Below are 18059 nucleotides of genomic sequence, written 5' to 3' on the forward strand. Positions count from 1 at the left end.
CTGGGGTTCAAGCCCGTGAGTGCTGAATACGATGCTGTTTGTTGTATTCTCTCTGTCTTGTGAACTCCTCTGACTTTGTGGTCTTTCCGGAGTATAAACAGAAAATTTATTTATTTAAAAATAAAATCACGAAAGAGAAACATCCTTGGTAGTTCCATCGAAAGATTAGCAACGTTCTAAGTACCTTTTTTCACAATATACACTCAGTGATCACTGAATTGTGACCACACCATCTGTAATGGACTATACCGCATAGCTCGCAGTATAAAAACCGGTACAGCTAGGTGCTCTAGTGCAGTGATAATTTTCATCTGGTCGTGTAGTCAAAGTGATGAAGTAGCAGTTAAGGCAAGTAGTAAAGATATCACAGAGTTTCAAATGACATGATTGTGGGAGCTTGATTGTGACGTTTGACAGAGTCTCCCCTCCAGCACAGCAAGGAGGGAAAGAGCCCAGGAAAAGAAAAAGGAGAGAAAGATAGTTGTATATAAAAGGGAAGGAAAGGAGGGAACACACAGGGGGGTTTCCCCAGGTGACCGTAATGCTAAACATTAATAATTTGATGATAATTATTTTTTATAATTATAATTTAAATATTAATTAATATTAAATATAATTATAATTTAATTATTTTTATGAAAACAAAAGCGCATTTCTGATATTTGACCATAGGTGTCAAAATTCCTAGTTATGCTTCTGCCAAGATACTTTAACATGGCCTTAACTAAACCATGGCCAGACATCACGGGTAGTTTCCAAGTTAGGGGTTAGCCAGGTCAGGGTGCTGGGAGTGAGGAAGCTTATCTTGAGAATGAAGTTTGGTCCATAGTCACTTCGTTTTTGTGCTGATTTCCTGATGGGGCACTGTAGTGAGCCCTATAAATTCCACTGGTTGATGGGTGTCAGTACAAGGAAGATGGTATTTAGGTCTGGGGGTAGCATACTTGTGATAACCTATAGGGCTGCGATGGTGGTCATAGAACGATTTGCGGCAGGCCCTAGCCATTCTAAAGAGAAAGAGTCTCTGGATGTAACTAAGTTTGTCTGCAATTGTTACTTACCTACCCAGGAAACCATATTGGTGCCCCATAAAAGACAATAGGGTGGAAAACAGCTTTATACATGAGCCACAGAGCTCTTCCCTTGAGACTCCAGTCTGTTTTGGTAACCGAGCTAGTGATGCTGCATACCCTTTAATCTTCTCCTTGATGTAGTAAAGATGTGGGGCAAAGCTTCATTTCTGATCGATTATAATGTCGAGTTATTTTAGAGACTAATGTCACTTTCGAGGTTGTTGGATTAGCTTGATAACCTGGGTATGCTAATATTCAGGTTACCTTTTAAAAGAAGAATTTTTGTTTTAGTTGAAGATACAGTAAGCCTGTGTTGATTAGCCCATTCCTGAACAGCTATTGTGGTTGTTATTGGGTTTTTTGGAACATCGGCGACGAATGCCGTGTTGCTCATTATATACTCTGTGTATATTGCTTGTGTTCTGTGGTCGATTTTCTGTTTGCTGGACGGAAAACCCGAGTTTACGAGAGAAAAAACCATGCTACCTTCACCCGAAGTTTTTTTTTTTTTTTATGAAAACCCCAAACACGAAAGGTATCAAAACCTGTAGTACTTAGTACCGTGCATGGGTTGAAGGAGAAGTATGGGGAGAGGGGGATGCCGGAAACTTTGCTCTAGAGACAAACCATGGGTTTCACCACTTCAAGCCTCCAATAAGCAAAGTGGTGGTATTTCACCGGTTGATGAAAGTCATCTACCGCCTAAGTGGACTAACTCAGCCACTTTGTGAAAAAGGCCCATAAAAATTCCTCCTGTCATCGACGGGATTCGAACTACAGCGGCATATAGGGGAAACCTACACTGTGCTGCCATTTTATTAGGTACATCCCTGCTGTGCACACAAATGGTTCATCCTACAACGTTGCAAGTCACATGACCACAGTTGTGGATATGAATGCAGCGGAACAACCTTTCTAGTATCATTTAAGCGTACAAACCGTAGCAAGAATGGGGAAACGCGTTCGATGTCCGTAACGGACTTCGAACGTGGCATGGTAGTAGGTGCAAGACGTGCTGGACAAAGCATCTCTTAAACGGCAGTTCTCATGAACTTTCAGAATTGTGCAAGCAAACAGACGGGCCACAATGTCGCACATCACGTCAAAATACAACCTTGGTGCGCAGAACAAAATATCGCAACGGACTAGTCGCACTTTGTCGCGAATGGGCTACAACACCCGACGGCCACATCGCGTACTTGTTATCAATGAAGAACAAGAGAGCACGCCTCCTGTGGGCACAACAACACCAGCACTGGACTATCGAGGATTGGAAAACAGTTGCTTGACCTGACGAGTCGAAGTTTCTGGTGCATCATGTTGATGGAAGGCTCAGAATTTGGAGAAAACAACATGAATCCATGGACCCGTCATGTCTGACGACTACTGTGCAAGGTCGTGGGGGGCAGTGTTATGGTGTGGGGAATGATTTTTCTTGGCACACGTTGGGTCCATTGATATCCATAGATTCACGTCTGAATGCCACATCGTACCTAAACATCGTTGCTGACCAAGTGCATCCGTTCATGTTGACAATTTATCCTCAGTCAGATGATTACTTCCACCAGGATAATGCGCCGATGCACAAAGCCCGAATCACTATGGAATGGTTCCAGGAACATGACAATGACTTTTCTTTGCTGCATTGGCCCGCTCAGTCCCGGGATCTCAATCCTATTGAACATCTTTGGAATGAGCTGGAAAGGGCTGTTCGCTGCAGGCTACACCTACGTCGAATCTCAAGGACCTGCGTGACACACACTCATGTCTGCATGGTACTCCATTCCTGCACAACGTTTTCAGCATCTTGCTCAATCCATGCCTAGACGAATTCAGGCTGTTTTGAAGGCTAAAGGAGGCTCAATACGCTACTAGCTAGGTGTACCTAATAAAGTGGCAGCACAGTGTATATGTCGCTGTAGACATAGGCCAGCAAGTGTATCTAAGTAGGTGTGTAAGTATGTGTGTTATTATGTTGACTGTTGAGTTCCGGCAGCTGGCGAATTCGGGGGCAGGGGACGCCTGATCCCTTTTCCCCCTGTCTCCCAACCTTGGCCAAGGGGAGGCGCGCCAGAGATTACTTTTTAGTTGAGACTCTTCATAGCGTAAGGTTTAACGTAAAACTAAATAGCGAAATACGTAGCACTGTATTAGAAATCTGGTAGATTAGTATAGTATTATCAATTAATCAGTAAAATTCATTAATCTTATTAAATTTCATTGTTAATTGAATTACACTTAAACGGAATCATGACCTAGACTAGAGCAGCAAAGCAACGATCACAGAACAGCCAGAGTGCTGTGGCTTAGGGAGAACCGAAGGGGGCGATTCTCCAACTCATCACAGTCTAAAAAAATGTGTGAAATGTGAAATGTTTGGAAACGTATCTAGAACAGAACATGAACTAGCCAAGGAGGATGTCTATATGTGTGCTAGGTGCAGAGACTGTGAAGAAATTAGGCGCCAACTCAGCGTTCTGATAGGCATCTATGAGAGTTTGAGGTGTAGAGTAAATGCCCTCGAAGAAATTAATATGAGGGACCCATCAAGCTCTCAGGTGCCCAAATCAGGTATCCCTTTGTATAGGGCAATGGTCAGGCCACACTTTGAGTACTGTCTGGAGATTAGGCACCTCGCAGGTGATCTGATTGAGATGTATAAGGCATTGAATGGTTTGAGCAGGCTCATTGCTTAAGGGGTACTTTTGCTTGTTTAGATTAAGAACCTGAGGGGGCATAGATGAAAATTGAGGAAAGGCAGTTGTAGAATAGATGTGCGGAAGTTTGCCTTTAGCCAGCGTGTAGTTGATTGCTGGAACAGACTTCCATCTATTGTTATGGTAGTTGATAGCTTAAATAAATTTAAGGCTGAACTAGACAAACATTTGGAGTGATTGGATTGGTGAAATGGTAAGCGTTTTTTTTTTTTCGGTTGATGCTATATAAGCTTGCTTTCTTGCATGATATGCCTCAACTAATGCTAATGCTAAAGCAGGCAAACCTGGGTGCCCCATGGTGTTCCAAGAAAGAAAATGGGATATAGAGTTAGTAGTATGGGAAATGGAGGGGAAGGAGAGTGGACGGAAAGCAAGGAGATGAGAGAAAAAGGCCTTCCCGGAAAAGGAGTAAAGTAGGTAGAAAAGAGAAAAAGTCACCAGTGGAAGAGACAATCAATTATTAAACTAAGATAATTAATCTCAATTTGAGAACAATAACTCTACCTGGCAGCAGTATCAAGAAAATTAACAAGTCACAACAGCGATGATCAGATACCTAGAGAAGATTTTCAATTGACTTGATTAAAAGCAGAAGACACTGCAATCTTAATATTAACACAACACTGTGCCGTGATGAAAAGACAGGAAAGTTAAAATACTAGCCATTGGAGATTTCCACAGCCAGTAGGAAAGCAATTTACTCAATTTAAAATGTCCAATTATTATGCAACACACATAGCAACTTTGAGGTCTACTGGCTGCTCTTAGGAGCACCGTGCATGCTGCATTTTTTCCTGTACAGAAATGGGATCTTATGAGACCATAATGCGCCGTGTCATCGGGCTCTTGGCCTTGCACTGCACGAGTGGTTCGAATAAAACAGTGAAAATAACGCCATCTTGATTGGCCGCCAAATTCTGTTGACTTCAATACAATTGAACATCTGTGAGATGTTCTGGAACGGGAAATGAGGCGCATGGACACGAAACAGTCATTTATTCCGACACTGTGAAAAGCCTTGCAGACAGAATGGTTGAAAATCCCTACGGACGTATTAAAACATCTAGTGGAGCTAATACCTGGGCGAATATCGGTTGTTATCCTTGCAAACGGTGGCTCAACACGGTATTAGGTAGGTGGTCACAATTCAGTGATCACTGAGTTTAAGTTTCAATGAACAAAAAAGTAACCCGAAATATTCTTTTTTTGTTACTGTATGTCAATACATAGCTTCGATGAGCTCTTGCCATTTCTGACTAAGAAAATTGCGAAAAAAGATGAATTGTTTTGTTTACTGTGTCCTGTAAGCATAAGTAATTTTCGCTATGCTTGCAGGTTTTAAATTGGCTAGTTAATAATAAATACATCGCTGACAGCAGAAGAAACTTTGCCTTCGCAACGAATTGCCTTGTTATTGCCCTACTTTAATCAAATGTCATCACCAAATGATTTTGTTTGCTCTTTTTTTTTTTTTTTTTCCTGTCATTTATTTGTTATAAAAATGTCCATCTTCTGTCTGACAAGGGATCAGCAAGTCTTGAAAGAGGCCTGATATTGAACTGCTCTATTTGAAAGTAATATAATACCAGGGCTATTCTTTGTAAAGTTGATGTTTTGGATTTTAGGAGCATTTAGCAACTTAGGATATAGTGTGCCATTGTATACTATGTCTGTACAAGTGTTTATCCAATCTGCACAATATGCAAATCGACTAGTTCCGAAAACCCCGGAACAACTGACAGGCAATAACTCCCCCCACCTCCGGCTGTAATTGGCTAACCACAGCCCCGATTCCTCCATGATATGAGGAGTTTCGAACACAGACTGCAAGTTCAACAAATACTTTTTTTATATACTGTTTATGATAATTTGCTTCCCTGTTTAATGTGTTCTCCCGGAACAACTGACAGGCAATAATTCCCCCCACCTCCGGCTGTAATTGGCTAACCACAGCCCCGATTCCTCCATGATATAAGGAGTTTCGAACCCAGACTGCAAGTTCAACAAATACTTTTTTTATATACTGTTTATGATAATTTGCTTCCCTGTTTAATGTGTTCTCCCGGAACAACTGACGGGCAAAAACTCGATCTCTTCCGCCTGTGACCCCAGGGGGGGACTCACATCTGATGGGTACTGGACACCAACTACAGAGCCACCATGGAGAGACATCACGGATGTTCTGGTCCCACAGAAGAGGATGAGAGGATGAGGAGGCTATTCAATGCCTGTATGACTCAATGTCGAAACGCTTGGCTCAATGTATCTGCAACCGTAATCGATTTACATAATATTGATCTGTTCATTGTAAGCAGTGGCGGATTACCCATTAAGGCAATGAGGCACGTGCCTAGGGGCCCCAGGCTTTGGGGGCCCCCAAGCCAAGCCAAGACATTTTCCTTTAGTGTTCTAAAGTAGATTAATGTTTTCAGCAAACATCATAAAAATCTTGATTAATTTAAGCGAAAATTTAAGCAAAAAATTCAAAAGTACAAAATTTCATTTATTTGCCACCTAACTTTTATTTATTTTTTATTATTATTTTTTGGGGGGGGCCCAAATACAATTTGCCTAAGGGCCCCAACTATCCTTAATCCGCCACTGATTGTAAGCGTCAATTTGTGTCATTAAATGTGTTCCCACACACATTAGCATCTGCAATTTTTATCATTAATTAATAATTAATTAATATCTTTATTGCAAGCAGGGAAAGGTTACATGATTGCCTGATGTAATAATACCCACAACAGCGACAATGCTAGGAGTTTAACATGAAATAACTAATACGGGAAAAATTACATAAAACATATATTAGAACATAAAACGTATAATTACATATTTTACATTTAAAATTGATATTAACATGGGAAATGAAAAGCGATGAAAAGACGATGGCAGTCACTCGGCTGAAGACGAAAGCTGTTCCCTGATGATGCGTCTTCTGTACGATTTGTCCTCTATGAACTCTTTGTAGTCCACATCCATCTCCTGGATGTTATGGAGCATCTCCATGGGCAGGAATCTATCCCCTATCCTGAGCTTCCACGCCACAGACTGTAGAGAGGGGAGGGCTCTTAAGGGTTTCGGAGGGATCCACCAATTGCACATCTGCCAAAAATTTGGCGTATTGACTTCACCTGCTATCATTTTAATTGACATGAGCAAGCGGAGGGCGAATATCCGTTTGGAGACTTTTCTGTAATTTAGAAGTTGAGTGATATCTGAAGTATGTGTGAGTGGTGGCAGTTTATGCTTGAAGAGGACCCACCGAAGAAGCCAGTACTCATTGGTTGCAATGGTTTTTAGCGTCGTTTTCGTTGCCGACGCCCAGATTTCTGACCCGTAGGTGATGACTGGTTGCAGAAACCGGTATATGTATTGGAGCGTGTACTCAGGCTCTGTGACATGAAGAATGTGTTGTTTGGCAAGCCATCTTGATCTGCAGACTTTGTTGTGAACATCTGCAACATGGAAACTGAGTTTAGGGTCGAATATCACGCCGAGATCTTTGTGCTTGGTGACCGGGGTGATGGGGGTTCCGTGGATTTCCAGGTTTAGTTGCGTTGGGTTTGATTTGAGTGAAAACGCCATTTGTGCAGATTTGATTGGATTTATCTTAAGAGAAAACTGTGCCAAGTATGTAATCAGATTCTTAAGGCTGTTGATAATTGTTTCAGAAACAGAATCAGGTCGGGTGGTCCTGTTGATCCGATAGAAGTGCTTCAAGTCGTCTGCATAACTGATAAATTTTGTTTGCTGGCACAGGAATGGGTGGATGGCAGCCATAAAGAGGAGCCCTGAAAGAACTCCGCCCTGGGGAACACCTACACTAACTTTTCTTGTGAAAGATTTTTTATTCACAGTCAAGTGAAGGACCCTGGTCGTAAGTAGCGACTTCAAGGATTCCAGTATATTGCCTTTTATCTGGTATCCGTCCTCACACAGTTGCAGGAGGGGCTGGATGTCTATGCTGTCGAGTGCAGACTGGATATCCAGATAAACATTTGCCATCTCAGCCCTATCTTGTAGAGCCCCCAGAATGATGTTGGTGGTTTGCAGTAGGTTGGTAACGGTGGACCTGCGTTTCAAGGCATAGTGAATGAATGGTGATTTACATGGTTAGGATGGGAAGAAGGCACTTCTCCATGACTTTGAGGAGACATGAGGCTTTCATTATTGGCCTGAATTGTGAAATTGATGTCGCTCCTTGTGTTTTGGGGCTTGGTTAGACAATATATTGATTCCAGGCTGTAGGGAAACTTTGCGTTGTGAGGATTCCATTAAAGATACCCAGGTTTGCATCAATGATGAAAACACTAACGCTGTTAAGAATGAATTGTGGGTCCCGATCATATCCAGTGCAAGACGTTGGTGGGATATCATTGATGGCTTGGATAAGCTCTCTTTTTGTGATGATGATGGAAGCGAGGATATCTCGCTGACAACTGTTGTGAATGCTCTTAAGGTCTGATACTGACTTTGGCTTAAATCTTGTGATCTAGTCTAGCCATTCGATTGGATTAAGTTGTTGAGGGAATTCATCATGCCTTGCCTTAAACGGTGCCTTCCTTATCTTGATTGTTTTGTCAATGTAGGTTTTAATGGCTTCAGATTTGTGTTCCTTAACTGCTTGGCTATCATTACTCTTAGTATCTTCTCTGTTTTCCTGTTCTTTCAGGGTGCTGCAACTTCAATGTCACAGTGTGACATTTTAAATCTTTGTTTTTGTACACTCGGTCTTAACACGCCGGGGGAAAAGTGCACTGTTCTCCTTGTCTTATTTATGGCTTTGGTTAAGTGACAAAGTAACTGAAACTACTAGGCATCTGTAATGGGATGTATTCGGTCGGTTTACGTGTTTGGTGAACGAAAAAACAAGCCCAGAATATAAAAGTATGTGACTCTCTCGCGAGACCGACTAACTTTATCACATTGTGAAAAAAAAAAAAGAGAAGAGCTGAAAAAAAGTTACTCTCATCGAGATGAGATTCGAACTCAAGTCTTGGCTACATATTCGGAGTCTTGAAACTATACCAATGTCTTCTTTTTTTCGATTTCTCCTCGTCTACCAATGCGGATGCAATATATTCTTTGAGCATACTCTGGACAGATGTGCAAAACTGAATACCGTTCAGTGCTGTGGTGATAGCTGAAGATACTAAGGGGGATTTAAGCTTGGAGATGTTTATCACAGAGAACAAAAGACTGGTCCTTGACCCTTGTCACAGACATTCTCTCAGTTATTACAAGCTAGGGCTTGCTATGTGAAAGTCTGAAACGCTGATGGAATTGATATTCAGGTGACAATCGTGAGTCAAGTGTACTGAATTTGGGTGAAGTTCTGTCTTTCTCCGACAAACAGATCCTCTGCTTTTACCTTCACAATGGTGGGACTCTTATTAACTCTTGGGCCCATATTCAAGTCCTAAAACACTGCATCTACACCTAGTATATCACAAGTGACTACGCAGGTGCATAGTCACCTGTGCGTGGTCATCAATATAAGCAGGGATCAAGGCGTGGTGGCTACTCCACACAAAGGAATGCCGCACCTCTGTGTCATTAGGCGATACTGGGTGGTAGATAGTTCTCATCAACTAATGCAATACCAGCACTTTGATTATTGGAGGCTTGAAGTAGTTAAACCCATGTTTAGTCTCTAGGATAAAGCTCCAGCAAACTCCTCATTTCTTCCATCATGCATTATGAGTGATATCTTTTGAGTTTACGATGAGTGTCATGGCGAGCCCCAATCTTTCTTACATTTCGAGGGTACAGCTCTAAAACGGTATTCGTAGACCGGCTACTAGATACTCAACCGAAACGAACGTTTTGGTAACTCTAGGAGTTATCCATATCCGCTAGCGTATAATCTCCTTGTCAGATTGTGACTCACAATCCTGATATAACTCACAAGTAGTGTCGTATAAGTACCGTGGATTGACCACCGGAAAGATAGTGGCTGGAAGGAATCCAGTAGTGCGTGTGCTTTTCAAGGCATGTAATGTAAAGGAGCTGGGCATGTTCTTGTTCTGTGTATGCCATTATCCAAACATTTTATTACTACATACAACATATCATCCTTACTTTTTCTTACTACTAAATACGTCACGAATAGTCAAACTAATAGTACAAACCTAATCTGCAAACAGATCTAAACCTTCTGCTACCCTCTTAGCTAAAGTTAAGATGAATTACTAGCATTCTACTTTTCTTCTAACCTTTGTACTGGCGATCTTGTTAAACTACCTCCTACCATTTCTGGCGCACTCCACTCAATGCCTAATGTAGTTGTCCGTCAAAAGGATGTCAGAAAATTTTGAACAATGTTATGCCAAGAAAACTTCAAGTCCTGATTGTATTGCTTCACTTATTCACAAATCATGTGTTCCTGAGCTTGCTCCTATTCTTTGTCGCCTTTTTACACTTTCTTGTTCCCCTGTTGTTTTTCCTTCTGCTTGGAAAGTTGCTCATGTCCAGACAGTTAAAATGGTGACAAATTCCTCCCATTCAGTTTTCATCCTTTTGAACTTACCTCTACTTTAATGGAGAAATCCATTAACAATCACCTCCCATACTGTCTTGAAACCTTACATCTGAATAAAAATCGCCTATATGGATTCAGCCAGCGTTGATCCACTGGTGATAGTGGATCAACACTGACTGAACAAATCTGTGAGCAAATTCAATGGAGTATTTGGTGAAACTCAAGGAGTTTCACTTGACCTTTCTAAGGCATAAAGTTTGGCATAATGGTCATCTAAACACTTTTCCATTTTATGGACTGCTGACTGTTTTTAGCAATAATCTATCCAGTTCTCTCTCTCTCTCTCTCTCTCTCTCTCTCTCTGATCGCTCGCTGTGGATGATAGCAGATGGCTCTCTGTCTTCTAACTAATGCTGGCATTCCCCAAAGTTCAGTTCTTTCTGCCGCTGTTTTCCTATTGTGTACTAATGATCTTCTACTGGCTGAAAATCCTATCCCATTCGTTTGAATTTCGTCGAACTGCATTAGAAAAACATGCGCAGTAGGTTTTATGTTGAACATCTATGGGGGCACCTGCAATGGATTTATGATAACTAAAGTGATGTTTGCTTGTAGCCATTTGTTGAATAGTATGACGGCACAATTATACTTCCTGCAGTTACTACTGCAAGGAAGTATGATTGTAACAATACAAGTATTTGTCATATGGTTGTAACAATACAAATATTTGTCAGTTATTTCTTTGTGACGTCACTTCCGTGACGCATTTTTCATGACCAATCAGATTTATTGGCTTGTAGACTCCCCCAAGGATGTTTGAAATAAAAAAAAAAAAAAAAAAAAAAAACAGCGTGTGTACCGTGTACGCACGAAAGATGTTTTATTTTATGTGATAACATCCGTGGCTTGGAAGAGGTTAGCAAAATCCAAGCCAATGGCCTAATTACCCATTTGATTGTAAGTTTTCTTTCTTTTTTTTTGTTTGAAAAAAGCTTTCTTTTTTCGTCTCGCATTTTCGTTACATTTATTACTACATCAATAATTTTGAAAATAAAATTTGAGTGTTCAACGATGCCGACGTCAAGTGCAGAGCGTTCTCGAGAGTATCGAGCAAGAATGAAAGGGACAAAATCTAGGAAAATAAAAACGAAGGTCGCAAGTATCTGGTACCTCAATCGACGCTGTTTTCCAGAGACATTTAGATACGTTGCAATCACGAGTATACGTCTCTTACTTTAGTTATCATAAATCCACTGTAGGTGCTCCCAAGGATGTTTCATATAAAACCACCTACTGCGCGTGTTCGGCACCCGTGCCATTTTTCTGTTGCATGCCTTTTTTCTAGATACTTCCACGGTCACCGTTCTGAATTGGTTTCTAATAATTTCACCTCTCTCTTCAAAACCAGTCTGAATATTTTCTGCAACCAGTTAACATCCATTTACTGTCCAATTGCAAACCCACAGAACCAACCTTTCTTCTTCCTCATTCCCTTAACTTCCTTTTTCCTAGAACAACCTCCCTTCACCCGTTTTTTCTGAAAATTACAATCTACAGAAATTCAAGTCTAATGTCAACAAGTATCTTCTTTCATCTCCTCAACTTTAAACCCACTTACAGTACTAAGTACCCTAGGTTCCAATACGTTTCGTGTTTGGGCTTTTCATAAAAAAAAAATACTGTGAGCACGGCGGATCCGGAACCTCAGTTATGGAATGTGTTTCAAGAAATTCTTGAATCGAAAGTTTTGCTAACCTCTTCCAAGGCATGTATGTTATCACATAAAATAAAACATCTTTCGTGCGTACACGGTACATACGCTGTTTTTTTTTTTCTTCGAAAGCGCTGAATGTGGAGGTCCATTGTTATGATGCAAGCTCCAATTCCATGAAGCCAACATTTCCGATTTTTTCTCTGAACAGTGTCATGAAACTGCTGTGTAACTCTTTTGCAGTGTTAGCATTAGCATTAGTAGAGGCATGTGATGCAAGAAAGCAAGCTTATGCAGCATCAGCCAAAAAAAAAAAAAAAAAAAAAAAAAACCACTTCCACTTCACCCCTCTGTTCGTTCGAAAATACCTGTCCAGCTGAGCCTTAAACTTATTTAGGCTATCAACTTCCACGAAATGGGATGGAAGTCTGTTCCACCAAACAACCATCCGCTGGCTAAAGGCAAATTTCCGCACGTCTATCCTACATCTGTCTTTCCTCAATTTGAATTTATGCCCTCTCAGGTGATTATTCTGAGCAAGAGGAAGAATCCCATCAGCACTGAGCATGCTCAAACCATTCAAGGCTTTATACACCTCTATCAGATCACCTCGCTGGTGCCTAGTCTCCAGACACTGTAATTTGCAAAACTTAAGCCTTTCTTCGTAAGAGCACCCCTTTGTTCCATTCACTAATCTTGTTGCCCTTCTCTGTACTCGTTCCAGCGGCTCTACATCCTTCTTGAAATGAGGCCTCCAGACATGTATACAGTACTCTAGGTGTGGCCTGACCATTGCCTTATACAAGGGAATAATCACCTCCTTTTCTCTGCTAGAAAAATTCCTGTATATCATTGACAATACACCATGAGCTACTCTTGCAGCCCGTCTGCACTGCTCAGAGAACTTCATATCTGCCTGCACAACCACCCCCAGGTCCTTTCATTCTCTACCACTGTCAGTGTAGTATCACAGAGTTGATACGTTGCTCTGGGGTTGCTGTTTCCCATATGTAGTACTTTACTTTTGTCAATGTTAAACTTCATTTTCCACCTCTCAGATCATCTGCTTAACCTTTCCAGATCCTGTTGCAGCAGCATAGTGTCAGTAGCGTCCTTGACAACCCCGCCAACCTTTTGTATCGTCTGCAAACTTGGACATTAAGCTTGATATACCATCATCAGTATCATTTATAAATACAGAAAACAATAATGGACCCAACACTGAACCCTGAGGGACTGCACTGATAACATTAGTCCACGATGAGCAGTGTCCATTGATTACCACTCTCTGTCTTCTCCCCCTCAACCACCCCTTTATCCATAGCAGCAATTTATCTGCAATGCCACACTGCTCCAATTTGTGCAGCAGTCTTCCATGTGCAACAGTATCAAAAGCCTTTCTAAGATCCAAGTGTATAATATCAAAGTTGGATACTATGACTGCATCATAGTATCCAACCAAATTGGTCAGGGAAGACTTCCCCTTAACAAAACCATGCTGCGTCCGAGCTATAACTGAAGTCTTGTCTAGATGATCCTGCAGTGCTTCTTTAACCAGTGCCTCCATTAATTTTCCTGGAACAGAAGTTAAACTCACAAGTCTATAATTACTTGTGTCAGCCTTTGATCCTCCTTTGTGAATTGGGGTTAAATTTGCACATCACCAGTCTGTGGATACCTTCCCTGAGTCCAAGGAAGCCCTCATAATTATGGCTAGGGGTTTGCATACTTCCTTTGCTGCCTCCTTTAATATAACTGGATAGATTTCATCCACCCCAGGTGCCTTTCTTGTCTTTATCTTCAACAATTTCTCCTCCACTTTACTCTCAGTTATTACAAGATTGTCTAGCTTACTGCCAGAGTTGAATACACCCCTGGCATTCCCCTTGCTGAATAACTCCTCATGTGTGAATGTCGATGCAAAATATTCATTTAGTTTGTTAGCTACCTGAGCAGGATCATCAACAGTTGACCCATTGATATCAAGTGGACCAATCTGAGTCATCCCCTTCCTTCTAGAGTTTACATAAGTAAAGAACTCTTTGCTGTTTTTCTTTGCATCCCTTGTCAAAGATTTCTCGTAATCTGTCTTTGCCTGCCTAACCTCCTTTGTAACTTAGTTACAGATCAACTTGTATCTCTCATAGGCTTCTGTGTCACGTGTCAATTTGTATGTATCCCATGCATTTTTCTTCTCTGCCATATGTCTCATTAGTTCATCTGACATCCATTTAGGCCTAAACGTTGAACAAAATTTCTTAGTTGGTATGTAAAGCCTAGTAGCTTCCAAGATAAGTTCTTTGAATGCTTCCCATTTTGAATTTGCGGTTGGTAACATCATCAGTTGGTCCCACTGTATAGAATTTCTTGTATAGAATGTGTTCCTGGTTTACTGTTTCATTATTTATGCCATATCGAATAATGCCTTTTGAGTCAAAAATAACAAATAGCATGATCTTCATGTTTGATGTAGTTTTTCTTCCAATTTCGGCCTTGGTGAGGACAGAGTTTCAATGAGAGGAGTAAGCTTTTGTTTCAGGTTAATAGTAATACATCCACGCAGGGGCATTCCTAGGGTATGTGGCGCCCGTGTGCCAATCGTAATTTGGCGCCCCCTTTAAAATTTTCTTCATATGTGTATGTAAGTTTCAGGTTTGCAGGCGCACCTTGAACGTTGGCGCCCGGGTGCATTGCACCCCTTGTACCGCATAGTATTCTCATCTATGCATCAAATGATGCCAGGTCTCTGCCTCTCCACAGAAGCAGAGAGGGCTATCAACGAGCCCAAAAGTTGTCAATTTGGCATTAAAATGGCCATGTCCTGTTAATACAACATATCTGATTACAGGAGATGGCCCTTTTAATGCCAAATTGACAGCCTTTGGGCTTGTTGATAGTCCTCTCTGTTTCTGTGGAGAGACAGAGATGTGGCGTCATTTGATGCATAGATCAAATACTACGAGGATCTATGATGCCTCCTAATTACCAGAATTAGACATACGCTACAGGACCAGGAGCTATATCTCCTAGACACAGTGGAAGAATACAGGGCACTTTCGTGATTTGCCTAAGACTTGTTCTCCAGAAGAAGAACAACATTACTTGCGATTCACGGACCAGACTAATTAAAACAAGAGAATTAACACCTTAGAACTTGGATGCTAGGCTGACTTCATCCTTAGATCTCCCACAGCTTGACTAAGACCACAGCTCTGCTGCCACCACCAAAGAACCAAGAACATCATCTTCTGGACACAGAAGATGAGCACACAACATTCAGCCAAAATGCGCAAAATGTCTATAGCTGAAGAAGAATTGAACTTGCTTTCTTCAACGACCGACAAACCAGGACATTGAACTTTACCAGACCAAAACTGAAAGGAACAGGAGAAACCCCAAATTGTTGAGAAAACATACCCACTAGGACACAAGGTTCAACTCGGACTCATATCTAGAACTGAGATAAGCAGACTTGATCCTAAAACTGACTGAAATAACCTTTGAGAAAACGAAACGTAAGGCCACCAAGTGGACTGGAAACCCAAACATCACAACCGAACTGAACAGCAGCAGTTGCTGCCACATGCCCCATTGGCGACCTGTGCTAGGCTCTAGCCCAACACGCTTTCATTCCCTTCCTTGGCGTGGTGAGGCGACAGTGCTCCTGTCCCCTCGTCCCCTCCTCACCACCCCCTATTTTCTCCTGGTGGGGCAGAGGCATGCCCCACAAGGAGAAAAATAGGGGGTGGTGAGGAGGGGAAGGCGACCCCATACTTCTATCATTTCCCCCCAGTCTGCAGTCTCCCTGCCTACTCTGCCAATATTGCCAGCGACACCCCACACAATGAAAATTTTTTAAAAGTGTCCAAATTTTCACCGCATACATGAACAACTTTCGGCTTAACTAGATTCTAGCGTCCATCACCGCCTATTTTTTTTATTTTTATTTATATATATATATATATATATATATTTTTTTTTTTAATTTTTTTTTTCATAGGCCGTAGCCACTGACACTCAGGAAACTAGGTGGCAGGGCCTGCCAGAGTAAATAATTTCTCAATACTGGTGTACCTGGTCTGCCTCCACGGGGCCAAGTGTGGGCAACGTTGGGCTCCAGCAGGAGTCTAGCGGCTAGATGGCCAGAAGAACAACGATACACAACACTACACTCATATAATATCCATACACTTTTAAATCTCTGGCCTTCCCAGTGAACTGGTACGCCTGCAATGAAACAACGCGGAGATGGGGGGGAACCCCTGGTGCCGTTTGACACTAAATACACTTTACCCGTTGTACTTACTGGATGGACCGCCCCTGCATCCACGATTCGTCACCAGTAATCATGGAAGAAACGAAGTGTTGGGGAGCGTCACCCGATTAATTAGGCCCTTTACCTGCAAGAACTCTTTGCTCTTTGGTACCGTTAGTGAGGATGCAGGACATGAACTTGGCTGAATGTTTTGCATTCCAGAATTAAATTCATTAATATGACGTAAGGAAAATACTAATTTCACTAGTTACTTCGCAGATACTGGTAGTTAAGTGTCTATTTTTCTGTATCAGATCGTGAACACGATCGATTGAATCAGTGGATGTTTTTGAACGTGGAAGGCTTCCAGAGCGAGGATTATTAGGCCGCCGTAGCCTAGTGGTCAGGCGCGCGGGTGCATAAGTACATGTGCCTTGAGTGACCGGGGTTCAAGCCCGTGACTACTGAATACGGTGCTGTTTCTTGTATTCTGTCTAACTTGTTAACTCCTCTGACCGTTTGGTCGTCCCGGAGTATAAACAGAAAATTTATTTATTTATTATCTAAATTCAGGTAGTCCTCTTTAAACTTTGTGACTATTATTATTATTATTATTATTTTAGCCATATAGTGCAAGGAAGCCTGAGGCTTATGTTGCACCAGCCAAAAAAAAAAAAAAAAAACAAAAAATTCTCGAGTTATTCTGAGAGAGAGAGAGAGAGAGAGAGAGAGTCAAAAGTAGAAAGGAATCACCAAGAAAGAAAGAGAAGAATGATGATATCCAGCTCATGGCCCTGGGTGTGCCAAGCCCATATTCACCAGATGTGAGCCCCTTGGGTAACTATTGAAAATTCTTCGAACAACACGTTGCATTGTTTATGGAAGTTGCTTTTAATATTTCGTCGGTTTCTGTCGTCGTTTACGCTTAATTTCGAAACAAAATTTGGTGCAGATTCACTGGACACTAAGATCAGTTATTTATAAATGAACAAAAAACATTAAACACTTTTGCTTTAACGTCCTCCAATTTTCTTGACTGCACGTTAAGTGGTATTTATGCTTTATTGTTTAGACGAGTTAAGGAACACGTTTCGATAAGTCGCAACTCGGTACGACGCTGCGGGCTCATGTTACAAAGTCTGAACTTTTTAATCACGCCTCGTATGTGAGGTATTTTTTAATATAAAACCTATTTTGATTATTATTATTATTTTTTGTTCTGTAATTATACAAAACGTGATTTCTGTTTTTTGTTATCGTTCAGTGATTGATAATTTTACTGAAGCAATAAGATAATTATAGCTCTGGCTATGTCCAGTGTTTTATGAAATGACATTAGTGTTGCTAATATTTGAATGAAAGCCAGGGAAATAAAAACTACATCGTCTCGGTTTTTATGGACTAGTCCCTGCACTATCTGGATTTTTCTTTTTCTGAGTACGTTTTGTGCCGATATTTTCATTACGAAGAAATTCACTCTATTATTGACGCTATTTTTACAAATATAATAGCCGCCATGAACCTCCAGTACTAAATTATGTACAACGGCAGACACGGTAATTATATAATAATTATAAAAACATAGTTAATCCTTTTAAATAGTGACCGTGAATGCAGTTGCTGGGAATTTTCCATGCTATGTGTCGTATTTTCTTGCACTTATTACTAAAAATTAAAAGCGTTAGATGTACCGTGTCGCTGTTGTCGTTCTTGATTTTATAGACTCGTCAGATTTCTCCCTCTGACTGTCTGAGATCGAGTATTACGTTTCGTGGTTGTTTTTGTTTAGTTTGTCTTTTAGTGGAAGCGGGTTTTA

General features: G+C 41.2%; 1 protein-coding gene across 8 annotated transcripts in view; it reads left to right on the forward strand.

The window, feature by feature from the left end:
- Cdk12 (Cyclin-dependent kinase 12) overlaps positions 1 to 18059 on the forward strand; it is a 621218-nt gene that overhangs the window by 161814 nt on the left and 441345 nt on the right. The window lies entirely within an intron of this gene.

The sequence above is a fragment of the Mastigoproctus giganteus genome, chromosome 1 (assembly GCF_048544385.1).
Source record: "Mastigoproctus giganteus isolate SK-2022 chromosome 1, ASM4854438v1, whole genome shotgun sequence".
In the NCBI taxonomy this organism is placed as follows: domain Eukaryota; kingdom Metazoa; phylum Arthropoda; class Arachnida; order Uropygi; family Thelyphonidae; genus Mastigoproctus; species Mastigoproctus giganteus.